Source organism: Pteropus medius, unplaced genomic scaffold, assembly GCF_902729225.1.
Source record: "Pteropus medius unplaced genomic scaffold, Ma_sr-lr_union100, whole genome shotgun sequence".
Classification (NCBI taxonomy): domain Eukaryota; kingdom Metazoa; phylum Chordata; class Mammalia; order Chiroptera; family Pteropodidae; genus Pteropus; species Pteropus medius.
This window is the reverse complement of record NW_024349800.1, coordinates 65,479,589-65,503,922: the sequence shown is the minus strand read 5'-3', so window position 1 is coordinate 65,503,922 and position 24,334 is coordinate 65,479,589. Positions and strand designations below refer to the sequence as shown.

The 24,334-nt window shown below is 38.3% G+C and overlaps 1 protein-coding gene across 4 annotated transcripts in view; it reads left to right on the top strand.

Moving 5' to 3' along the window:
• The window catches only part of CADM1 (cell adhesion molecule 1), a 318,582-nt gene that overhangs the window by 44,394 nt on the left and 249,854 nt on the right, over nucleotides 1-24,334 (top strand). The gene's annotated exons all lie outside the window — the stretch shown is intronic.

The following is a 24,334-nucleotide window of genomic DNA, read 5'->3' as shown; positions in this document are numbered from 1 at the left end:
TGGCTTTTAATTTTACAAAACAATTATCTATCAGGCTGGAAACCTTAGGCTGGTTTTCCTCTTAGAGAGGAGGTTTTTTTTGAGGGGGATGTTTTAAAGTCTGTTCCACTTTTCTTGGCAGCCTAGACATTTAGATTCATGTAAGTGCTATTTAAATAAAGTTGCAATTGCTTAATTATTTAAATAGATGGGAGCTGAATTATTTAAGGATTTTTCTGGCAAGATATAAGGTTCAGATTTTCGCTCCTACCCCTCACTCATAATTTTCGGTCCTGTTTTGTGCTGGCCAACTAAAAATGAATTTCTCAGTTGTGATTCGATATATCTGCAAATTCAGGCACATTTTTTTTTTTAGCTCTCACCCAGGCTAAGCCCATGGATTTTAAAAGTCAAGTTTGAAATTTTAGTTTATACTCAAATACTTACTTTGAGTTATATCTCTATGTAACATTATTAAAATGAAAACTTGTATTAAATTAAACTTATTGTGCACCTATATTGTGAAATGCAGAATAGCAGAGTGGGAAGAATAGTTTGGGAATTTGACAGACCTGAGTTTGGATTCTGAGTCTGGCATTGATGTGCCTCTGTCACCTTTCAGAGTTATTGAACCTTTCTGAGCATCAGTTTCCTTTTCTGTAACCCCTCAGAGTGCTGAGGAGGGATTATGGAAGCATATACCCAAGCCCTATAGTACTTAGTGTTTTAGTAGACACTCGGTGTATAATAACTATAAATCTGTGCCAGGCACTATGCCAACTTTTAGGAATTCTGAGGTGGATGATACAGAGGTGCCCGTTTTTACCAAGCTGGTGGCCCAGCAATTGCAAAGCCTTTCAAGCAGAGGGAATAGTATGACCAGAGGTAGTTTTGGAACCATTAAAGTCCTTCGGTTATTTGGCAAACGGTTAAAATTTTAGCATGCCTAATCTTAACATTAATATAATTGGAAATACTAAATTGATATGGTATTTTTGTAGTGTAAAATACTCAAAAGACATACATTATTTTATTGATCCTTGCAAAAACCCTATGTGGCAGACAGGAATTACCATCTGTATGTTATGCAGAATTTGAGCGATTTACCCAAAATCATATAGGTAGTGGAAGATCCAGTATCAAAGTCTAGATTTTTGTATTTCTTGTCCAGTACTCTTTCTGTTGTATTATTCAGCTCATCGTATGTCTTATCTATAGACACAAGTACTAAGCTTTTAATGATAATTTAATGAGACTTTAAGAATGTTCTTTTCGCTTAAACATTTTTACTCAGACTCATCTGACTTAAGATAAAATTATATAAAATCATTGAGGTTATACTTAGCCTCCATATGTACATTACTTGTGACCTTGTAATTAAAAAAAAAAGAAAAAGCAATTGTTTCCTTTCTACTGCCAGGATATTATAGAGCCACATTTCATCTCCAGATTTTACTTTTAAGTTCAAGTTGCTTTTTATATCAGTATATTTTATAACATCTTACAAAATGGACGAATCACTACTAATACACATTCGCATTTGCTGAGGATACAATTAATAGCTTGCATCTACCCAGTTTTTACTATTTTTCTCCATTAATGACAGTGATACATCTTTAGGGGGAGATATTTATTTCACTATACTAGATTCAAACATGTTGGATTTTTGTTGAACCTGTTAAGATTATCTTTTGCCGTCATTGATTTTTAAAAGTCTTGCACAAACAAGAAACTAACCACCCCACAGCCACTTCCGTTCTCTTTGCTCTCTAGGAACCATGCCACTGTGCTGGTTGTAGGATGTACAAGGGGAAAGGCAGAAGCATGGTGCTACTTCTTGATATTTACTTGAACTCTGGAGTTGCCTTTGGATCCTGCCAGTTATTGGCAGTTCCAAATAAGAATGCAGAGCATGCATGCTCTGTCAACTTAATCTTTGAATAAGTTGCTGTGCATGGATAGAAATGCTAATGGGCTAGTGACTTGTAAAATGCTTTACCATGTTGGGCACACAAGTTTAACAGGTTCTTTCCTCTCATAAGAAAGAGCATTTCAAAGGACTGTCTTGTTTTGGCTTTGCAAGGAAGATATTTTTTATATAATTTTTTTAATTTTTCAATTATAATTACATTATAATATTATATTAGTTTCAGCAGTGTAACAGTGATTATGAAGTGATCACCCTGATAAATCTAGTACCCATCTGACACTGTACATGGTTAATACGTTACTGACTATATTTCTTATGCTGTACTTTATATCCCCATAACTATTTTGTAACTACCAATTTGTATTTCTGAATCCCTTCCCATTTTCACCCACTCCCCCAACACCACTCCCATCTGACAACAATCAAAATGTTCTCTGTATCTATGAGTTTGTTTGTTTTCTTTGTTTATTTTGTTCTTTGCAGTCCACATATAAGTGAGATCATATGGCCTTTGTCTTTCTCTGCCTGACTTACTCCACTCAGCACAGTATCCTCTAGGCTCATCCATATTGTCTCAGGTGGCAAGATTTAATTCTTTTTTATGGCTGAGTAATATTCCATTGTATATATGTGCTACCTCTTCTTTATCCATTCATCCATTGAGGAATACCCAGGTTGCCTCCATATCTGGACTATATTGTAAATAATGCTGCAATGAACATATGGATTCACATCTCCCTTTGAAGTAGTGCCTTTGGTTTCTTTGGATACCCAGAGGTGTGTTTACTGGGTCCTTCTTTGTCTCTTATTATGGCCTTTGTTTTGAAGTCATTTTGTGTGGTATCGGTATTGCTACCCCAGTTTTTTTGTTGTTGTTTCCATTTTTGTGAAATATCTTTTTCCATTCCTTTCAGTCTGTGTGTGTCTTTTGATCTGAAGTGAGTCTCTTACACACAGCATATGTAAGGGTCTTGTTTTCTTATGATGTGAATGTTTATATGCTTGATGTTGTCCCAGAGGCCCTTAAACTATCATCATTTTTTATGATTCTTTTGTCTTGTTGCTGTTCTGATTGGGAGTTTTCTGCTACCTTAACCTCTAAATCACAGATTCGATCCTATACTTCTGCTGCTGCTGACTCCTCCCGAGGTAGTCTTCCTTTCAGTTCTTGTATTCTTCGCTTCTGACTGGTTCTTTCTTACATTTTCTATCTCCATTTTTATGTTTTCTATCTCTTCGTTGAAGTTCTCACTGAGTTCATCTACTCTTCCTCTAAGTGTGTTGAGCATCCTTATAACCAATGTTTCAAACTCTCCACCTGGTAGATTGTCTCCGTTTTGTTTAGTTCTTTTTCTGGAGCTTTGTTCTGTTTTCTCATTTGGGACGTGTTTCCTCTACAGTCAACCTGAGCCAGGTGCTCTAGATGTGTTACTTGTATGGGTCGTGCATGACCTTCTATTGTAGCTGAGCCTTGGTTACTGTTTGCACATCAAGGGGAGGGACTGGCCCTGGGGCTGATTGGTTATAAGGATTTGCCGGTGACTAGAGTGGAAGAGCTGTGGTGCAAGGACTGACCAGAGCTATGAAGCAGGATTCACTTTAGCAGGTCTCTTGTGGCTACCCAGTCTGCCTTTTGGATGTGTATTCCTTGAATGTGGTCCTGTGTGGTGCTCTGGCTCAGACCAAAGCCAGCCACCAGGTGTGCAGGCCGGGGCCTCCTGGGAGGCCTTACCACAGGCCAAGATCGGCCACAGCCTGTGCCCTGCTGGGGGCTACCTGGAAGGAGCCACCAGGCAATCTGCAGATGACCACCACCCGCTCCGGGCTTGGAGGTGCTTCAAGAGGCCAAACCACAAACCGAGGCCAGCTACCACTAGTGCCAAGCTTGAGGCTGCTCAAAGAGAGGTGTGGGACATGCGGAGATCAGATGCTGCTTGTTTTGGTTTTGTGAACCTTCGAGAGATCTTAGAAAAGTCTGGAACATGAGTTAAGACAGGCTGTTTGTATGGGAAAGCCATCGGAAGCGACTTAGGTGGGTGTACAGGTTGGGCTAAGCAGAGCAACCAGTGTTAGCTAGGTTGATGGATAATCAGATACAGAGGCACCTGTGTCTTCATGTTGGAAGTTGGGAAGGACTCAACAAAGAAAGAGTGGCTTCTGCCAGCACTTCAGTCTGGGAGAAAGCTGCCCCTCCAGCCCTTGCCCTGAAGCAAGACAATTCATTTCTTCCCTGTATGTCCTTGGTACCTTTTCAGCTGCTGCCCTATCACTGTAGCTAAGAGCAAGTGAGTCCGTCGATAGTTAATTCATGTGTGGGCCCTTTAACAGGGCTGCCTGGAGCTCCAACAGCCCTCCATCTCACTCAGCCACAATCTCCACTGGTTTTTATAGCCCAAACTTGTGGAAACTTCTCTTCTTGGTACTGGAACACTGGGCTATGGAGCCTGGTGTGTGGCTGGAACCGCTTGCTCCTCCAGGGGTGAACCTCCGCAGCTGACATACCTCTCTCAATTTTAAACTGCCACATGAGGATGTGGGACCAGTCCATTCCACGTCTTTGCCCCTCCTACCAGTCTCAGGTGGTTTCTTCTGTATTCTTTATTTGTAGGACTTCTGTTCAGCTAGACTTAATGGTGGTTCTGTAATTTAGTTGTAATTTTGATGTGGTCATGAGAAGAGGCAAGCACAGCGTCTATCTGGTTCTCCATCTTGACTGGAGTCTCTTCACTCCACCCTATGTTTTTCCATACTGCATGAGAATTTGACAGCCACTCTATTTGACCTGGGAAGTTCAACTACTAAAAGTAAGGTCCTTTTTCCTGAGAAGGGGTCTGACAGCTGCCTTTCAAAAGATAACTTTCAGGCTTCAATGAAAGATGATGACAAGAATACTAGTCTTATAATGTTCTAGTCCCCAAAGGCCTAGCTTTCTGTCTGTTTTTTTCCCCTTGCATCCAAGTTTAGGTTTCAGACACAGTCACTTCCCCTTATCTTTCTACCTCCAGGCCTCCCACAATTCTGAACTTCATTCATAGTTTTTATTCCCATTTCTAAACTGTGCTTCTACTCTAGTAATGTGGGAGGATGAAACCTGCTAAATGCGTCCTTGATGCTGATGTGATCTTTCCAGTTATTGAATGTTTCATTGAATTTTACACTATACAACTTCAAATGCAGAAAGCAGTCAATTCATTTTGTTAACTGTTGTTCAGTATAGATAGCCAGCTCCATAACTATACACTTTGATTTGGTACATGAGAAAACGTATTTTTCATTACATCCCTTATCCTCCTAATGACATTTCCAAACAGGATTTTAAGAACTGTGAAGCAGAAATAAAATTATGCTCAAGTTCCAAATTGATCTCATGGAATGGAAAATGGCTATCATTGCCAGTGAATGTTAACGGGACTCAAAGCTAGCGAGTTTCTAGTCCAGAAACATTTCTCAAATAATGGTCATCTTTCAAATGCCCCTTACATTAACAATCACAACAAATTTTTTGAAAGAACTGAAGAGACTCTGTTGAGATCTGCCTTTCACCCCTAATTCCTTTATACTGTACCCAGACAGCATCAACTTTGGTATACTTCCTTTCTTTTCAATAATTAATCAGGGCTAAGATTTCAGTTATCTGGATTTACACGAAAACCTAAAGGATCCATGAAATTGCTTCTGTAATGCACATTCTGTGGTGACTTTTGAATAGCTTAAGAATAATTTGGAAATAAAAATACTGCTGTAACAAGTTTTATGTCTTCTACACATATATGCTAGACCAATTTCTTTCTACCAGAGATAGAAGGGAGAGAAATGTCTAAACTTCATAATATACAGCCAATTACTTCCAACTGTCATCTTAGTTGTATTAATTATCTACCTTCCCGAAGTTATCAAGACCTGGGAGAAGCCTAACAGCCACTTATTTCACATTACGGTTGTTCCACTATGAAAAGAGTAGTAATTTATTTCAGGGTCTTTCTGCATTTGCACGGGTATGTACAAAGTCAGCACAAACCCAGAGTCTTACCACTTGTAGCTATTTGGAGATGTCAGTTACTCCCAGCTACAAGGCTCATGTCCCCCCTCTCTATTCTGCATTTGCTGAGGACTCACAGGAGATACAGCACAAAAAGGATTTAGATGGTGATTTGCAGCCAAGCCTTCAACTTCAGTGAGCTGAATGAATCAAAAATGTTATCAGATTATTCATACAGCAGAAGCTGTTATTATTTATTCAAATGTTCCCTACAGACCACTTACAGTTATAGTCTATTCATTGGCTTCGGCTTAAGACATGAGCAATCCCAACAAAGAGGCTATTCTTAAAGTGATGAAACCATGACCCTGAAATGCGGGAGACAATTGTTCTTGCTAATTTAGGCATGAGAGGGGGTTCCTAATTGGGGTGGGCTTCTTTCCCAAGTACATGGAAACAATCAGAGGAGTAAATGTGTATAAAAGACTGGTATGTAAATTAACATTATACTCTGAAAAATATTAAAAGCCAAGAAGATCCTGGGAAGAGGACAAGAGCACATCTAGAGCTAGAATGGAAGAGAAAGGTTCTCCAAATAGCCTCAAAGCAAGAATGAAGGGCTTGAAGCTAGTTGTGAAGGATAAGCGATGGGAGAATAAGTAATCCCGTGATGAACTATGGTAACTTTCTTAACCGTGTTAATTTCTAATTTATCCTTCTTATTTTGAAGATTTTTTGGGAGGAAATTATTCCCAAAGACAAGCTGACGTACCCAGGGTGTAAAGCAGAAATCTCTAGTTCTGATGCTCTCTTGACCCAGCGTTTCCTCTGATTATGTGAACTAGATTTCAATTCCAATCCCCCTGGCTATGAAATCCATCTGAATTACAGCTCACCAACTGCACTCTAACCTGGAAACTAGAGGTGAAAGTCAAGTGCTTTATCTGTTCAGACAAGTGGCTCCTCTCCAGATCAGGAGTATTTTAATGAAATGAGATTTAAGTGAATTGTTGACATAAGCATTAAATGTTGTCATTTAATATCAACAGTATGTTTGATTTGTACACAGTTATGAAATGTCATTCGGACCAGAGAGTTATATTGAGGTTTACCACATTATAGGAATGGATTTCCAGAGGGAAGTGAACTGATCTGTCTCAAAATAAAATGTGTTTACATTAACACTTGGGGGAAACAGACAGCCCTGCAAACATAGATGGAGAGATAAAAATAAGACCAACACAGAACTCATCTTGGAAGAATGGAATAAAATACAAATTCTAGGCACTGTACATATGCAGTATTTCACTATATATTGTTCTATTCCTTTTAAAAAAATAAGTACAGAGTTTATATGGAAAAGAAATACTGCTACTGGAAAATATCTATTATACAATGCTTCAGTCTCCAAAATAATTAAGGGGGAAGGTGGGAGTGATCAACGTGGAAATAAAAGAAATTATTTTAGCTTCATTTTCTTAAAGCAAAAAATGAAACCAATAAGCATCTTACATTTATTTGCATGATAAAATTACATTAGTTAATAGTTGGATTAATTTTATTTAATTACTTAGATAAAATTGCATTAGTTGTCTAATTAGTCTACTTGTGATGTAAATGTACTGGTTGCACAGAAAGAGAGGCACTCATGGGCACGTGCCTTGAACTGTTTCTATCCGAACTGCTTGTGACTTACAACAAAAACATACCTTCTTATCATAAATCTAAGTCAAGGAGATAAGACCTTATGACCATTAGGCAGGGTAATATCCCTGCCCCCAAAGCAACCTAGAAAATGAAATTTAAACACTAATTCCTCAGTCCCAAGAATTAACCGATTGAGCTAAACAAATACTGGCACATTCCAAAATGGATCATCTTATCAGATATAGCCTCCCAGATCTGGAAGGTACTCCATCACTTTTTTTATATGACAACATAAGGCTTATCATTTTGACATGAAAATAGGGATGGAAGAGAAGTGTCCTTCACTGGACACTTTAATGGAGTGTGTGTGTGTGTGTGTGTGGGAGGGAGTCTTGCTTCTCCAAGGATTTAGGATTTGGAAGCAAAATTGACAAAAGTCTCTCCCCTAGAGGGTCTAAGTCCTCCAGGTTCTAAGCAATTAAAGCTGACTCAAAGGAAAACTTGAAGGAAGCACTCACAGCAAAAAAAACAATGCTGTGATGAGCTTTTGTTTACAACAGATCTTAATTCTTTATCCTTCACTCGAGAAAGCTGTAAGGTCTTTGGCACCTGGCTAAAAATAGCAGAAGCAAAGCGGGTGACAAAGATGAATGGCTCCCAGAGACACAATTCAAAGCAGAGGAATTTAAGAAAAACTTGAGTAGTGTCTACAAAAGATACTTTCCTGCCAGGTAAATCAAGGTGGAAGTAAACCTCTTTTGGAGCAGAATCACAATTTGTCAGGCAGACATTTCTCTTTCAGTGTTTCCTGTTCACTTTTGTGTTATAGTTTTAAAAAGATTTTCAAACCCCAAGAAGCTGGTTTTGCCCACAGGGTCAAGGGAAAGAGGTACAGTATAACCTCATAAAAAAAAAAAATGGAAAGACACTACATCATACCATCTTTCGAATTCCTTGAAAGCTGATAGCAGAATGACAAACCAAAAAGCACGTTAAATTCCGGTAGGAGATGGAACATAAGGTGCATGCCTGATTGAGGGCCAAGATCCCCTGGCCCACTGTGAAGGCCCCATCTCCACTTTGTGAAGCTGAGAAGACTACCTTTTCAAGCATTCTTTCAGGTTAGGCACCACAAGAGAGGGTCAAAGAACATCCCTTTAGGCAAATTTCATCATGAAAACGCACTTGTTAATGGTGCTGAATATTGTATATCTGTCCAACTGTCTATCTTAAGGGACAAGTCTTGTGCTCTATCTCCCAATATATTAGGATAAAACCATTTTCAAGCCCCTCCCAGCTTTCTTGAAAGTTGATACATTAAGAAGGCTCATAAAATAAAAATTTGCAAACTTCTTGGAAGTACTGTAGAGGACGTTTCAAACCTTTCTTCCGCCCCGTGGTGGTAGGTAGACCTCGATGGGGAGGGGAAGTCGGCTCATTCTGGGCTTTCTTTTTCAGATTCTTAATATAGAGAATGCTTCTTGGATCTCACGAATACCTAGCTTAAGGGCCTTCCATTTTCTCACAATTGGAAAATCAAAACAGAAACTCAAAACCTTTATACATGAAACTCTAAAAATCATGAGCAAACCTCATTGAAAAGTTCGATAATTTAATTATTTCTTTCCAAACCTTCATTGCATTTTGAAAATAAAAAATAAATAGTATGTATGGGGACATTGTAGGAGTATCTCAAGACTATAAGTACTTCACAGGAAAAAAAATGGGATAAAAATAGGAAAATACAGTGTCTGGTGCAAAAATCCCCATATGTACTTTAAATAATGCACTAATTACTCAAAATGTGAACAAAGCTCTTGGAATGTTCAATGACTTTCTCCACTGTGAAAAAGGCTCCAATAGAGTCAAATCCCTTAAGAAAACCATTCGGTATTCCAGGAAAGCCACATAAGTTCTGTGACCAGTGTGGCCAATACTCATACCTGAGTAGCCTCTTCTGTAATTGAAAAAAAACAACTTTAAAATATCTTCTCTGAGCATTTTCTCATCAAGACGGTGGAGTAGGTAAACACTGTGCTTGCCTCCTCTCATGACCACATCAAAATTACAACTACGCTACAGAACAACCATTAATGAAAACAACCCAAAGTCTAGTTGAACAGAAGTCCTACAACTAAGGAGATACAGAAGCAGCCATGTTGAAACTGGTAGTAGGGGCGGAGACATGGAATGGGCTGGTCCCATATCCCTGTGTGGCAGTTAAAAATTGTGAGGGATATCTCGGCTGTGGTGGTCACCCCAGAGGAGCGTGGGTTCCTAGACCCACATTGGGCTCCCCAGCCGAGGGTTCTAGTGCCAAAAAGAGAAGTCTCTACAAAACCTGGATGTGAAAATCAGTGGAAATTGTGGCCGAGTGAGATGAAGAGCTGCGGGAGTCCCAAGCGTTTCTCTTAAAAGGCCCGCGCAGGGACTTACCAACTGACTAACCCACTCACCGTGAGTTCCATGTGCTAGGGCAGCAGCTCAAAAGGCACTAGGGACATATGGGGAGGAACTGAGTTGTCTGGTTTCAAGGAGAGGGCTGGAGAGGCACTTTTGTTCCAGAGAGAAGTGGTGGCAGAGGCTACTGTTCCTTTGTTGGGACCTCCCCCAAACCAGCATGCATATGCAAACAGTCACCATATCTGATCTGCATCAACCTGGCTAACACTGATTGCCCTGTCCTGGTGATTCCCTGAGACTCCACCCCACCCCACTTTTGGGCCCACCCAAGCTTCATCCAGTGGCTTTTCCATGCAAATAGCCTGTCTTAACTCATGTTTCAGACTTTTCTAAGATCTCTCGAAGGTTCACAAAACCAAAACAAGCAGCATCTGGTCTCCGCATGTCCCACACCTCTCTCTGAGCAGCCTCAAGCTTGGCACTAGTGGTAGCTGGCCTCGGTTTGTGGTTTGGCCTCTTGAAGCACCTCTAAGCCCAAAGCGGGTGGCGGTCATCTGCAGATTGCCTGGTGGCTCATTTCAGGTGGCCCCCAGCAGGGCACAGGCTGTGGCTGATCTTGGCCTGTGGTAGGGCCTCCCAGGAGGCCCCGGCCTGCACACCTGGTGGCTGGCTTTGGTCTGAGCCAGAGCACCACACAGGACCACATTCAAGGAATACACATCCAAAAGGCAGACTGGGTAGCCACAAGAGACCTGTTAAAATGAATCCTGCTTCATAGCTCTGGTCAGTCCTTGCACCACAGCTCTTCCACTCTAGTCACCGGCAAATCCTTATAACCAATCAGCCCCAGGGCCAGTCCCTCCCCTTGATGTGCAAACAGTAACCAAGGCTCAGCTACAATAGAAGGTCATGCACGACCCATACAAGTAACACATCTAGAGCACCTGGCTCAGGTTGACTGTAGAGGAAACACGTCCCAAATGAGAAAACAGAACAAAGCTCCAGAAAAAGAACTAAACAAAACGGAGACAATCTACCAGGTGGAGAGTTTGAAACATTGGTTATAAGGATGCTCAACACACTTAGAGGAAGAGTAGATGAACTCAGTGAGAACTTCAACGAAGAGATAGAAAACATAAAAATGGAGATAGAAAATGTAAGAAAGAACCAGTCAGAAGCGAAGAATACAAGAACTGAAAAGAAGACTACCTCGGGAGGAGTCAGCAGTAGCAGAAGTATAGGATCGAATCTGTGATTTAGAGGTTAAGGTAGCAGAAAACTCCCAGTCAGAACAGCAACAAGACAAAAGAATCATAAAAAATGATGATAGTTTAGGGGCCTCTGGGACAGTATCAATAATAAGAACATTCACATCATAGAGATACTAGAAGGAGAAGAGAGAGAACAAAGAATTGAAAACCAAAAGAAGAAACAATGATGTAAAAAGTCCTTAACCTGGTGAAGGAAATAGTCATACAAGCCCAGGAAGTGCAGAATCCCTAATGGGTAAATGAAAGAGGCTTATACCAAGACACATCATCTCTAAAATGCCAGAGATTAAAGACAAAGAATCTTAAAAGCAGCAAAAGAAAAGCAAATAGCTACCTACATAGGAGCTCCCATAGGACTGTCAGCAGACTTTTCAAAAGAAACTCTGTAGGCCAGAAAGAATTGGCCAGAAATATTCAAAGTGACAAAAAGGAAGAACCTACAACCAAGATTATGCTACCCAGCAAAGCTATCATTTAGAATCGAAGGACAAATAAAGAACTTCCCAGAGAAGAAAAAGCTAAAGGAGTTCAGCACTACCAAACCAGTATTACAAGAAATGTTAAGAGGAACTTCTTTATGAAGAAGAAAAAAAATTAAAAAATATGAATAATGGCAATAACTACATATCTATCAACAATTACTTTGAATGTAAATGAACTAAGTGCTCTAGTCAAGAGAAAGGAAGGCTGAATGGATGAGAAAACAAGACCCTTACATATGCTGCCTGCAAGAGACTTACTTCAGATTGAAAGACACATATAGACTGAGTTATTTTTGTGAAATTTTTTCACAGAAATAGAAACAACAACAAAAAAGCTGGGATAGCAATACCTATACCAGACAAAATGACTTCAAAACAAAAGCCATAATAAGAGACAAAGAAGGACCCAGTAAACACACCTCTGGGTATCCAAAAAAACCGAAGGGACTATTTCAAAGAGAGATGTGAATCCAAATGTTCACTGCAGCATTATTTACAATAGTCCAGATATGGAGGCAACCTGGGTATCTCTCAATGGATGAATGGATAAAGAAGAGGAAGTACATATATACAATGGAATATTACTCAGCCATAAAAAAGAATGAAATCTTGCCACCTGTGACAACATGGATCGACCTAGAGGGTATTGTGCTGAGTGGAATAAGTGAGACAGAGAAAGACAAAGGCCGTGTGATCTTACTTATATGTAGATTCCAAAGAACCCAATAAGCAAAACAGAAAAAACTCAAAGATACAGAGAAAATTTTAATGGTTGCCAGATGGAAGTGGTGTTGGGAGAGTGGGTAGAAAAAGGGAAGGGATTGAGAAGTACAAATTGGTAGTTACAAAAATAGTTATGGGGATGTAAAGTACAGCATAAGGTATATAGTCAATAACATGGTGATAACCATGTATGTTGTCAGATGAGTACTAGATTTATCGGGGTGATCACTTCATAATTATATACATGTCTAATCGCTATGTTGTACTCAAACTAATATATCGTATGGTAACTACAATTGAAAAATAAACAAGTATTAAAAATAAGAGTGCCTGGGAAATATAAGAACTCAATAAATATTTGTCAAATAAATAAATTCTTATTACACTGAACTGGCAGTAGAAAAAAATAAACCTTAGGGTAAGGTGAAAGGAGCTTTCTTTTCAAAGATTCTAATGGCTTTTTAAAGTGGTAAGCTATTTCCTAAATAAATGAATTGAATGAATGAATGAAGTATTTGACAAGATTTTGTTTGTTATAGAGTTCTGGTATTATCTTTTTTCCCTAGTATAAAATGAAGCATAAATTTCAACAAAATGCATACTTAAGCTCTGGGTGTGCATGCGTGTGTGTGTGTGTGTGGCTATAATATATAATGAGTTTGTTAAACTCTGGAATTTTTGTTACTACAAAGTTAAGCCATTTTGAAATATTGCTCTGTTATACATGGCTTAGAGAAATACATATTTTCATATAAAACACCAAGAATATTAAGTGATGACATTGCTAGGAAATGCACCTTGCCATCTCAAGCACTAGATGCTACTTTTAAGAATGCAAATGTGAAAAACTGACAGTGGAAAATTACAAGAAGCTCACATATTCTTGGATTTTCTCCATCCGAGTTTTAAGTATGGGCTGCTTTTGATTATGGCTCTTCCAGCGGGGAAAACAGGTTTACAGGACTGACTTTAAGTGCAAAATGGATAGTAATTCAAAGCCCTGAGGGGACTTAAGAAATAAAGGTAGCTCATTGGTTTTGGCAGGGAAAGGAGGGTTGGCTGGTAAGACCATTGAACCCCTTAACTGAAAATGCTGACAAGCTGAGCAGCAGGTATGTGTGCTATACCAAGCACAATCATTATTTTTATTGCCAAAATGTATTGTTCACAGTTTTGGGTAGTCTGTCCATTTTGTCAGTAATTTAATCTAGGTCAGAAAAGGCATGGGGTATAACTGCTATTGTTGAGCATCCCTGCAGGCATCCCTGGCAAGTCCATTCCTACTTTTAATGAGGAGCCTTGCTTTATATTGGGGTCCTGCTGTGGCTCGCAGTATCTATTTTGGGGTGTTTTCAGATGGGGTTTAGCTGTTGAAATTGGACAAGGTGCCTGCCTAAAAGATGATGAGACCCCCCGCCCCCACCTTTGCTCTCTGCTCCTTGTTAAATTGATGATTAGGTGAGACTTATAGGCAGAAGTAAAAATACAGATGACATCGGATTGTGTCGAAAGTGATAGCTTTTTTTTCAGAGGAAGAATAATTCTGAAGGTTGGAAATAAAGAATTTGAAGACAGAAACTTTATACATTTAAAGACTATTATAAATTAATCAGTTATTCTTGGATAGGAAATGTTTCATGTTTTCTATGATTTTTCAAAACATTGTAGTTTTTAACAAGCTGAAAAATGAGGGAATAAAATGATTACTACTTAAATTTTAAAAAAGTTTCATATACTAATGAATTTAGTTCTTCAGATCATTTTGGGAATATCCTTGTCAAGGAGAAGAAGACATTGTCACATTTTGTCATATTGTCTTAATGTCAACCAAAGAAGCTGAAGAATTTTCTAAGCTGTGTGCTGAATAAGGGGACAATTAATTATGAGGCAGCCTTTATTTTTTTCTGATCAGATAATTGGCAGAAACTGTAGGGACATTCTTTTCCTAACTTACTCATTACTCCACTTACGCTATATAGGGATTTTTGTAGTAGATATAGGTTCATGTTCTGGTCAAAATAGAACAAAGAAGGGAAAGGATTGCCTTTTAAGAATAGGAATGAGAGAAAATCATTTATAGTTATTATGACATGTACTATTTAGTGAACATTAACTATATATCAGGTACTAGTCTAAGAAAATATGTTAATCTGGGTCTAATCAAGAGAGAGAAACCACACAGTAATTTAATAGGGGAAGTTCAGTATAGACTCATTCACTGTAACAGAGAATTAGGATGAGGTATTTGCTGGTAAGAAGTAAAGAGAACTCTACGAAGAATACAGGAATAGCAGATACAAGCAGCAGTCACCACACTGGGCTGGAGATAATAGCACCCAAGAAGGAGCCCCCTTCCTCCTACTCCCTGCTGAGATCCAGACTGTTGGAGTGGATATAGCTGTGATGGAGAAGCTGCTTGTGGTGCTATAGAACTTGCTGGAAATCTGATCTCTAGGATGCTGGGGAAAACTTCATGTGGAAGGTATCTCTTTGGAGGCTGTTTAATACAATAAAATTGCCTGTGGAGGGTGCTGGGATAAGCTGCAAGCCTCTAGATGCTCCTTGTCTCCTTGCTCTGTAGGACCTGGAAACTGAAGAATCTGTGTGCACCTCCCGAGCTAGGTGCTAGAGGAGCCCTGTTACTTCTGCAGTGTTTCCCCAGCACCCTCTATTGACAAACCTTAACATTATGCCATTGGGTAAAGGAAAAACATTTAAAGGGCCCAGATCCATTTTCATAGAGCATGCAAAAAGGTTAAATTCATATAAAAAGCAATAAACCAGTAACCAGTAAGGAAACATGCTTTTTTAATCCTAAAGAGACTAGAATTAGGTATTATTTATTCATTTATACAAATGAGGAAATTGATTTAAGCTCGGAAAGATTAAATGACTTGTTCAGGTCCATATAGCTAAAAAATGGCAGATCCACATTTCAAACTCAAGTTTGTAGTTTTCTAAGGCCATGTGCTTTCCACCAGCCTCTTAGAAATACAAATAACGACAGTCCACTCTAGAAACTGACAATTGCACTAAATACCCTTGTCGAGATATTATACCAGGAATCACTCTTTAGTTCATTCATTTTGTTTCCCTCTGGTCCTACAGACAAGGGTAGCTATGTGGATATAACTACCTATTCTGTTGTTACCATAGATTCTCAGATTTTGAGACTTAAAGGAATAGGTCGTACCTATTTTAGTGGGGTCTCTGAAGCCTCTTTTTAACCTTATCTTAGTTGTGCCCGTGTGAGTTTGAGTTCAGGCTCCATACCTGTTTGACCATATGATAGCTCCCAGGGATCTTGACCTGGGCTCTCTGGGGAATAAGGACAGAAGATGGTGATGGCTCTTGGCTTTTTATATGAAATGTTACCTTTTCTTACCCCAGCCTCTCTCCCCAAGACTGTCTTTCCAGGACACCCTGTTCTAGGTTGTTTCCTGGTTGAGATTGAATTTTCAGTCCGGCTCTTTTGGAACCTCTGTGGATTTATTAGGCTTCTTATGTTTGCCTCATTTTGGATCATTGATTTATTCTTCAGATTTTTGTAAAAGAAGTGTCATTTTCATATTGATCGACACCATAATTTTTAGGACTACTTCATCTTTTGACTTTGGGTAAGTTACTTAACCTCTATGAGGCTTAGTTCTTTCATTCTATCTTTAATCTATAAAGGGAGATGGCCTTTCTAAAGCTCCCCTCATCTTACTAACTAACTCAGTGGCTATTTCTAGCTCAACATCTTTTGGCAGCAGTTCCAAACATGAGCTTTCAGTTGCCTGATGTTGTCCCTGGCAAGTAGTTGATGAATTACAAATAAATGGAAGACAGTGTGATGTGCTACTGAGAATGTGGCTTTGAAGTCAGACCTAGAAAGGTAGACATTTAGCGCCCAAACTTAGCTGTTATGAGGCCTTAGCCAGTGTTCGTTTTTCTGTGTTCTAGCCTTTTACTTTGTATAATGGGAATAACAGTGCATGGCTCATCGTATCATGTGAAGTAAGAGAGATGATAATTGTAAAGCACTTTGTACAGTCCCTGGCACGAGTAGATGCTCTATAAATGGTAGCTATTATTATTACCCATGATATTTATAAGCTCCTTGAGGGCAGGGGCCTTGTCTTAATCATCCTTGAATTGCTTGTAGTGTTTGGCATCTAACAGGCACTCAATAATATCACCATTTTGAAATGAAATGCTTGTATCCACTAGGGGAGCCCTTTCCAAACTGAGTCTCTATAAATACTTTTCATATGAATAATCACCCTGGAGTTTATCTCTTTATAAGCTTGATTGCACATATTCTTCTCTCTTAAGTAGTACATGTTTATAATTTTATTAAATTCCTTGTTAGTAATTTTCTGTCTGACTACGATTCTTTGATATTTTTAACCACTATTACATGGCATAATAGTAATAGTAGTAACATTATTAGGGATTCACTCATTATTCCACATACTATGCAATTTGCACATACTAATTCCTTTAATACTCAAAGTTAGCTCTCTTATAATCTCCATGGTCTGGGTGGGAAACCGAGGCACTGACCGGTTAAATGACTTGCCCGGGCACACATTACTGGTGGGCGAGGGAGCAAAACGTCTGGCCCCAGAGCCAGTGCTCTTCACTCCTCCTCTATAGTACTTGGTTCAACCCTAGTTTTGAAATACTTCATCAGAGGTTACTGATGAAAATCCAATCAAATTGGTTTGAGTCTAGAAGGAAGGGAAAGGCATGCACTTCAAGTCACCTTGGCATAAATCTAATTTTAAGTCTTCAAATACATTTTTGGGGGATTGCCAAGATCAGTATGAGTGAAAGCCAGACACATGTAACTTTTTATGTTTTAAGGTTAAAACTGTCATTGACACCATGATCTCTCATAGTCATTATTAGTCCTTTTCTGTGTCTCGTACTTAGCCTACCTCTCCCCTTCACATCCCCACCCTCAATAACATAGCAACAGCAATCAGGACCTTATTTTATTTAGCTCCATGGATTCCCATCATCCTTATACATAGGATCTAGGGTTAGTTTCTCCTGCCAGTGTCCCTAATCTGCTTACTGATATTATCTTTGCTAATTTTTAAATATGAGAAAGACAAAGATGAATTGATTTTCTACTGATAATGTGAAATGTTAGTAATTTAATTTCACAATATTGATAAATAGGAAAATGAGACCAATGGCACATTCTCCGATTACATTTTCGAGCCCCCAAACTTGTCATCTGGCCCCCTCCTCCCATTCATTTGGAGGTGGAAACCCAAGAGAGGGAACCTGAACAGAGTGTATGTTCAGATGCCAACGGCTTATTCCATTTCTCACTTTATTTTAGTAACAGCATTATTTTCGCTGTTAGGAAAAAGATTGACTTGGTAGACTTTAGGAACTACTTTAGTTAGTGTGGGTAAATGAAAAAACACAAGTGATCAGCTTTCATCATGACAAATGGAAACTGTCATTTAATTTTTATCCCCAATTATACAGCTCCGGGACCAATTTTTCAGGTGGAATGTTGGAGCCATTAAAAAGAAATAAGTAAACTATGCCATATTCCATCATTTTTCTGGCAGCTAACCAATGATCTGTAGCCTTATTACATGTACGTTTTTATAGAGATATTTTTCTCTTAAGTTTGTAGAAGGCTTTATTAACTCTTTACTGATTTCTTCTGGAAAGCATTTTTCCAAATGAATTTTCTCTTTATCATTGAGTGTTGGTTGGAATTTACCTTTGATTTTGGTTGGCAGCTGTACTCATTTTCATCTTTTATATTCTTTGATTACTAGAATTGGATGGAGCAATGTTTCCTTAATTCTAACTGGAGGTTTGTTAATGGTCTTAATCTTGGCTACAGATTATGTTCATTTGGATTTCAGAATGATTTATTAGAAATATAATGTACATATATAAAACTCAACCAACCACCTCTTGTCTCCTATCTTGACATAATACGGAAAAACTTCCGTACTCCCTTCTCTGCTCCTATCTCGTTTTGTCCATTCTTCTATTGTAGCACTTAATATGTCATGTTATAATTTGTCAGGTTTTATGACCATGTTCCCTAGTAATCTGAAATTTGGGGACTATAGGCATCTTAAGATTTGGCTATCTTTTCATTGCATCCACAAATGTAACAAAATGCTTAGTGCATAATAGATATGAAGAAAATATTTTTAAAAGACCGATCAAATGTTTTTTTGTTTTTCCTTTTGTTGGGGATATTTATAACTAAAAAATCTTCAATGTTATTGAAATCTAGTATCTTTTGAGGACATTAAAACCCTTTATAACCCTGTGCTTTATCATTTTTATTCCATCTAGAAAAAATTTGCATGTGGCAGGTAGTCTTTGAATTTTACAGGTGAGAGAAATTGAGATCAAAGGTTACTAATGATTTGCCAGATTTTAAGAACTCCAGAGAGAGGTGTCACTGGGTTTGGAAGTATTGACTTGGCCTCCAAACCAAAAGAGCTTTGGAAGAAACCCCAAGTTACCTTGCTTAGGGGCTTTGTGCCCAGATTGCACAATCTTCTATAACTCATATTATCAAAAACAGCAGTGATTTATTTTTGTTACATAAGTAATATATAAAGTGGTGGTGGGAGTGATTATCAAAAGACCAGGTTGTTGGCTTTTGGAGAAGCTGGTTAAAGGATGAGGCCTCTACTAGCTGGGTCTGTCTACATATGGATATTGCTTTCTTGGTATTCAAATTCTTTCACCTTCATTTACCTAATTAGTAAATCATGGGAGCCTTTGGCTCAGAGCCAGAGAATGCTTGGGTCTATTTGTCTTTAGTATCAGAATAGTTAAACTTAGTTTTCAATAAAAGATGTACTGGAGTGTATTGTGAACGATAAGGCAACATTTTTTTCAGATGTATGCCTTGGCATATGCTTAGAGGAGAAACGATACCTTCTCGTATCTACTTATAAAACCGTCATCTGGTACGGTTACCATTAGCATATGCAAGTAAGCTTATAAACATGCTGATGAAAGGATTCTTGGCTTGGAACCTTGTTAAGTAAAAGGTGTTAGATCATGTATCTTGTCCTCAGGGATGCTGGACTAACCAGCTGCACTTATCCTCCTTATTAATGCCTGTACTATCTGCTTCAGAAGAAGCAAACGGCCTTTTATAAGAGTCGCGACAATATGAATTTACTTTCAGACACACTGTTTATTGAAGATATTAACATCTTAGTCTAGTTGGCAATCAACAAAAAACATAGCAGTTTGGGAATGTTTTTCCTGATTTCTTTCTCCTGCTACTTATAGGAGGAGTAAACTCAATAAATTAAGTATATACGATTGCTGATCTGTCATAAATCATTGCTTGTGGTAGGTATATTTTTAAAGCTACATTAGGTCTTCCAACGAGAGGAGGGAAGAACTCTTGGATTTGGCTAATGTACCTGCACTGATGGAGAGATGATAATATTCTGTCTATTCTCTTGTGTTACAAATGAGAACTTTCCTTGTGGATTTTTTAGTGAGTGTTGGATGTTGGGATTTGGAATTGGTGAGTCCCAGAATCGCAGTGTTGGAAGAGATCTTAGAGATTGTACTCAGCATAAAGCTTTGAAGTAGGCCCTTTCATTTTTAGATAGCTGTAATAGATTGATTTTTAAATATGATGATATTAATTATTCTCCGTAACGTCCACTCATTGGTCCCTTAGTTTGCTCCCTAGAGTCTAATCCTTGCTCATCACTCTCCATTTAGTGTGACATCCTTGACTGTGCACTGTCTTGTTTTAAGTTCTCTTATATATCAAATGCTTTAGCATCTCTATGCCTTTGCCATATGCTGTACTCTCAACCTTCCTGGTCATTCTCATCATTGAATCATTCAGTTCAGAGTCATTTCCTCTGTACCACTATTCTTCACATCGTTTCTCTACTGCTTAAATGCCCAGGTAGAGTTAGATGGTCTCTTTACTTGTTCACCACTCTCCTCTCCTCTTTCACCTGCCTCCCCCACCATCCCTTCTTAGCAAGCACATACCTCTTATCTGCCTGTACTTTCTATGTACTATATTATAGTTTCCTATTTGTTCACTTATAGTTTCCTATTTCTTTACCTGGCTCCATGCTGGACTGAATTCTGTGAAGGTAGGGATCAGATCTTAATGCTTCATTGAATTTTGCATTCCTAATACAGTACCCAGCTCTTATTAATATATTTTACTGAATGTATATTGTTTCTACCAGCGTAGAGTAGAAGTAACAATCACTTTTCTTGTTTTTTTTTTCCCCCCTATAGATGTAGCTTTTAATATGTTGGATTTCATGTTGCTCATTGAATTTAAGATCAGTCGAAATTCTCAGGACTGTCAGAGTAGCCTGATCTAGGGTTTTACATAATATTGGGGTTTTTAAAATAGCAAGCTGGGTCCCAAAGATGTCCCGGAATAACTTTTCATTGATTTCAGAGTCCATTTTTCTTTCTGACAATATTAGCCAGCAGCGTCCGGGTGGTTGGTGTGAATGAGAGTCAGTATCTCACTCGCTTTCTATAAAGTTTGATCCTGTTTACAAATTTAATAGCACAATGAGCAATTTTCTCATGCAAAAAAAAATCCCTCACCTGATTTTAATGTCATGATAAAAACTCACCTACAGTTCCCAAGTGAGGGACTTAATCATTTCTCCAATGCTTTTGTAGTTCCATGTAGGAGTTAAAATTACCATTACATGTCTTGGTAGAAATGAATCCACAATATAGGTTTTTTTTTTTAATCTCATTTTTTTTGTCTTATAGCGTATTCAGTATCTCTGTGAGCCTCATTTGTTTTATATTTGAATGGTCAAACCCTCAAGGCATTGAGGTACCAGTCATTATTTTCACTGGTGTGTTCCATCCTTCCTGGAAGGTACAAAATATCTTACCCTTTTCATATAATGGGAGAAACCCTTAGCCAATGTGTACATGATTTCTAAATCTACAGGGACAGGCCTGAAAAGTCAGGGACTTCACTACCTTGGGGCCTAGTCATTTGTTTTATATATTTTTAGAAGAAACAAAGACATATACCTATTCCATATTTCTAAGAGCAGTGATTACTAATATCTTGAACTAGACATACTGAGGTTGTACTTGAAGAAAGAAAGCCAAAGGATCACTGAGTATCCACAGGTTTTTTAGAAGCTCTGAAGGGAAACTTCAAGAACCAGAATGAGCTGGATCACTATTCACATGGTGGCTTCCTGGCCTCCTTGAGATTAATGCCTCTCTGGGAGTAAGTGGTGTTTCCTCTGTATCTCCCTTTGCTGTCTGCATGGAGTCAATACATGGATACTTGAATATGAGGAAGAACAGTTCATGTCTCTGAAGTAGTAAAGCATCTTATTGTATTTATTTAATTACTTCAAGATTTTCCCCAGGTAGAGGGTATAATTTCATTCTTTACATTCGATTTATTTTTTGTTCAAGGTTTAGGCAAGTAATTATTGAAAGCCTGTTTTGTACCAGGCGTCAGGCTAGACATTGGGAAATAATGCTTAACGATACAGATAGAATCACTGCACTCCAAGAGCTTAGACTCTAGTGAGAATGCAGGCAGTTAAACAAGTATAGTGTGTTATGTGTGGTGAGAGAACCTCTGCCAGGAGATGGAATGTTTGCTGTTTAATATATTGGTACAGTGATTATATATTCTAAACCAAAACTAAAGCGCAAAAGATTATGAGGAAAAATTATGCCAAATAACTTTTTTTTTTTTTGCTATGGATAGAAATTTTAAAAATGTAGTTTGAACATTAAAATATATAAATTTCTCATTTCTGGGACATGTCAGTGATTTATGAGTACAAAGGGGTAGAATATTTGAAATCAGACCTGCCCTGGCAAATCTAGGATAAATGGCTGCTGTGCTTTCTGGTTTCTGCCACTTGTGGAGCTGAATTTGTGGAGCTATTGATGCAGGGAACAGATTTTTAAAAAAATTTACTAGCATATAATAAAGGCATAACAGAATTTATTAAAATCTGATTTATTTCAGAAATTCTGAACCCTACTGTAGTGTTTTGATGGGAAAAAATAAACCAGAAAGAAAATGAGCAATTGTTGTGCTTTCAGTGCAGACATTATTAAAAGGCCTTCTGTGCTAGTGGAGTGTTATGGATTCCCTCTCTCAAAACATCGCTTGGCTGTGCTTTATCACTAAAGTTGATCTGACAGTTTCCCATAGATAACTCTGAAATGAGAGTACGTTCATGACGTTGCATAATAATTGTATGCCTTTAATATTGCTGAGCTCGGCATGTGGACATTTTTGCAAGACATTAAAGATGGTCCTTTTAAGCTACAGTCTGTCAGCATACCACATTCTTTGAGGTCTCAAATAGAAATATGCAGCGTTTCAGTGTATTAATCTACACAAATCAGTGATTCACAGGCCAATAAGGACAGAACAAGAAAGTAAAGATGTTTGAAATCATGAAGAGTTGCTAAAAGAGAGCAGCTATCTGGTCTTCCTTTTTCCTGCAGTCAAGACTATACCTAAACTATCCAAGATGGACACCTGTCTTTTTAAAATATGATGGCACCAAACCTTTGAGAACATGGCCTTCCTTATGTCCGTAATATCTTTCCATCTACCTCATTTTTTCCCTAACCTTTGGCCAGTCTCTCTTTGGTGGTAATGAACACCCAGTTGGCCTTTCATTATAAAATCATGTTACTGGGAGTCCATTGCTGGAAGTAGTGCTGGGGGCTCATAGATTGCAATGGATAAAGTTTTGTAATGGCTTCTCATGGCAGTTAGAAGACCCACTGATGACTCACTGTACCTCTTTCAGAGTGGGCGCTCTGATGATAATGCTTCACCTTTAATACTGCTTGACAGGATTTAACCACACATGCAACAAATCAATGTGGTCTAGAGCATAGATGCACTGGATCTATATCATATGTCTTCTTTTGACTGATGCAGGCAGAAGAAACCATCAGATAGCTTCTTGGTTAATATAGCTTTGTTCTGAAAAGGAGGCAATGATATATTTAGGGGTGCATATGGCCAAAGCCTGAAATGAGGAGGATATTTACCATTGTGAAGAACAAATAGTCAGTATTCAGCTAAACTCTGCTACAAAAGAAGCTTGGTTCTTTGGAACAAACCATGTTATATTGAAGTTCTTTAATAGTTTATTAGTATCATTGAAAAATATAGCCCACTAAAAATCCTAAATGATCATTTTAATGAAAGCTGTGTCTTTTGTGAGTGATACTTACCTATACATTTTTTTAGAGTTGTGAAAATAAATTAGACTTAAGTCCAATGGTTTGTTTTTCTTTTTTCTTTTTTTAACTCCTCCCAAACCACTATGAACAGTTCTAATTTGTTTCATTTCCTTCCACTGCCTGTAGAACATCTGTTGGAAAATAATGCTTGTCCTGTCAGTTTCCAGAATCAGCAAATCATAGTGTGTGCTCAAGGTAGATGTCAGCATTATCCTACTGCTGCCACCAGGCTACTTAAAGACAAAATTAATCCTGAACTGGTAAAATTCACTTTTAAAAAAAAGTCTGGACACCTCTGTTTAGGAATAGGAAGCTCATCCCCAAATGAACCAAGTAGAACATCAGCAATGATGTTATTTTGGACCAAAGGCACAAATACAGGATGATTATTGCCTGTTATTTAGTGGATGATTCTTTGTTCTCAGACTAGGTTATACTGTTTTGCTGAAAGCTCACGACAGATCAGTAGTAATTTTGTTATGGGCCAGATGTCAAAACAGAAATGTACTCTCAAATCCCACTGACTTTTTATGACAACTAATATGTTAAAATATATTTGCTCAGCAATCAGGCATTTCATGAGACTCCCGTAGTTTTGTTTTTGTTCATGTGGAGCCTTAAAGCTATGTGTTATTAGTTGAGATTCTCCTGTTGTTGTTTTTTTTTCTTT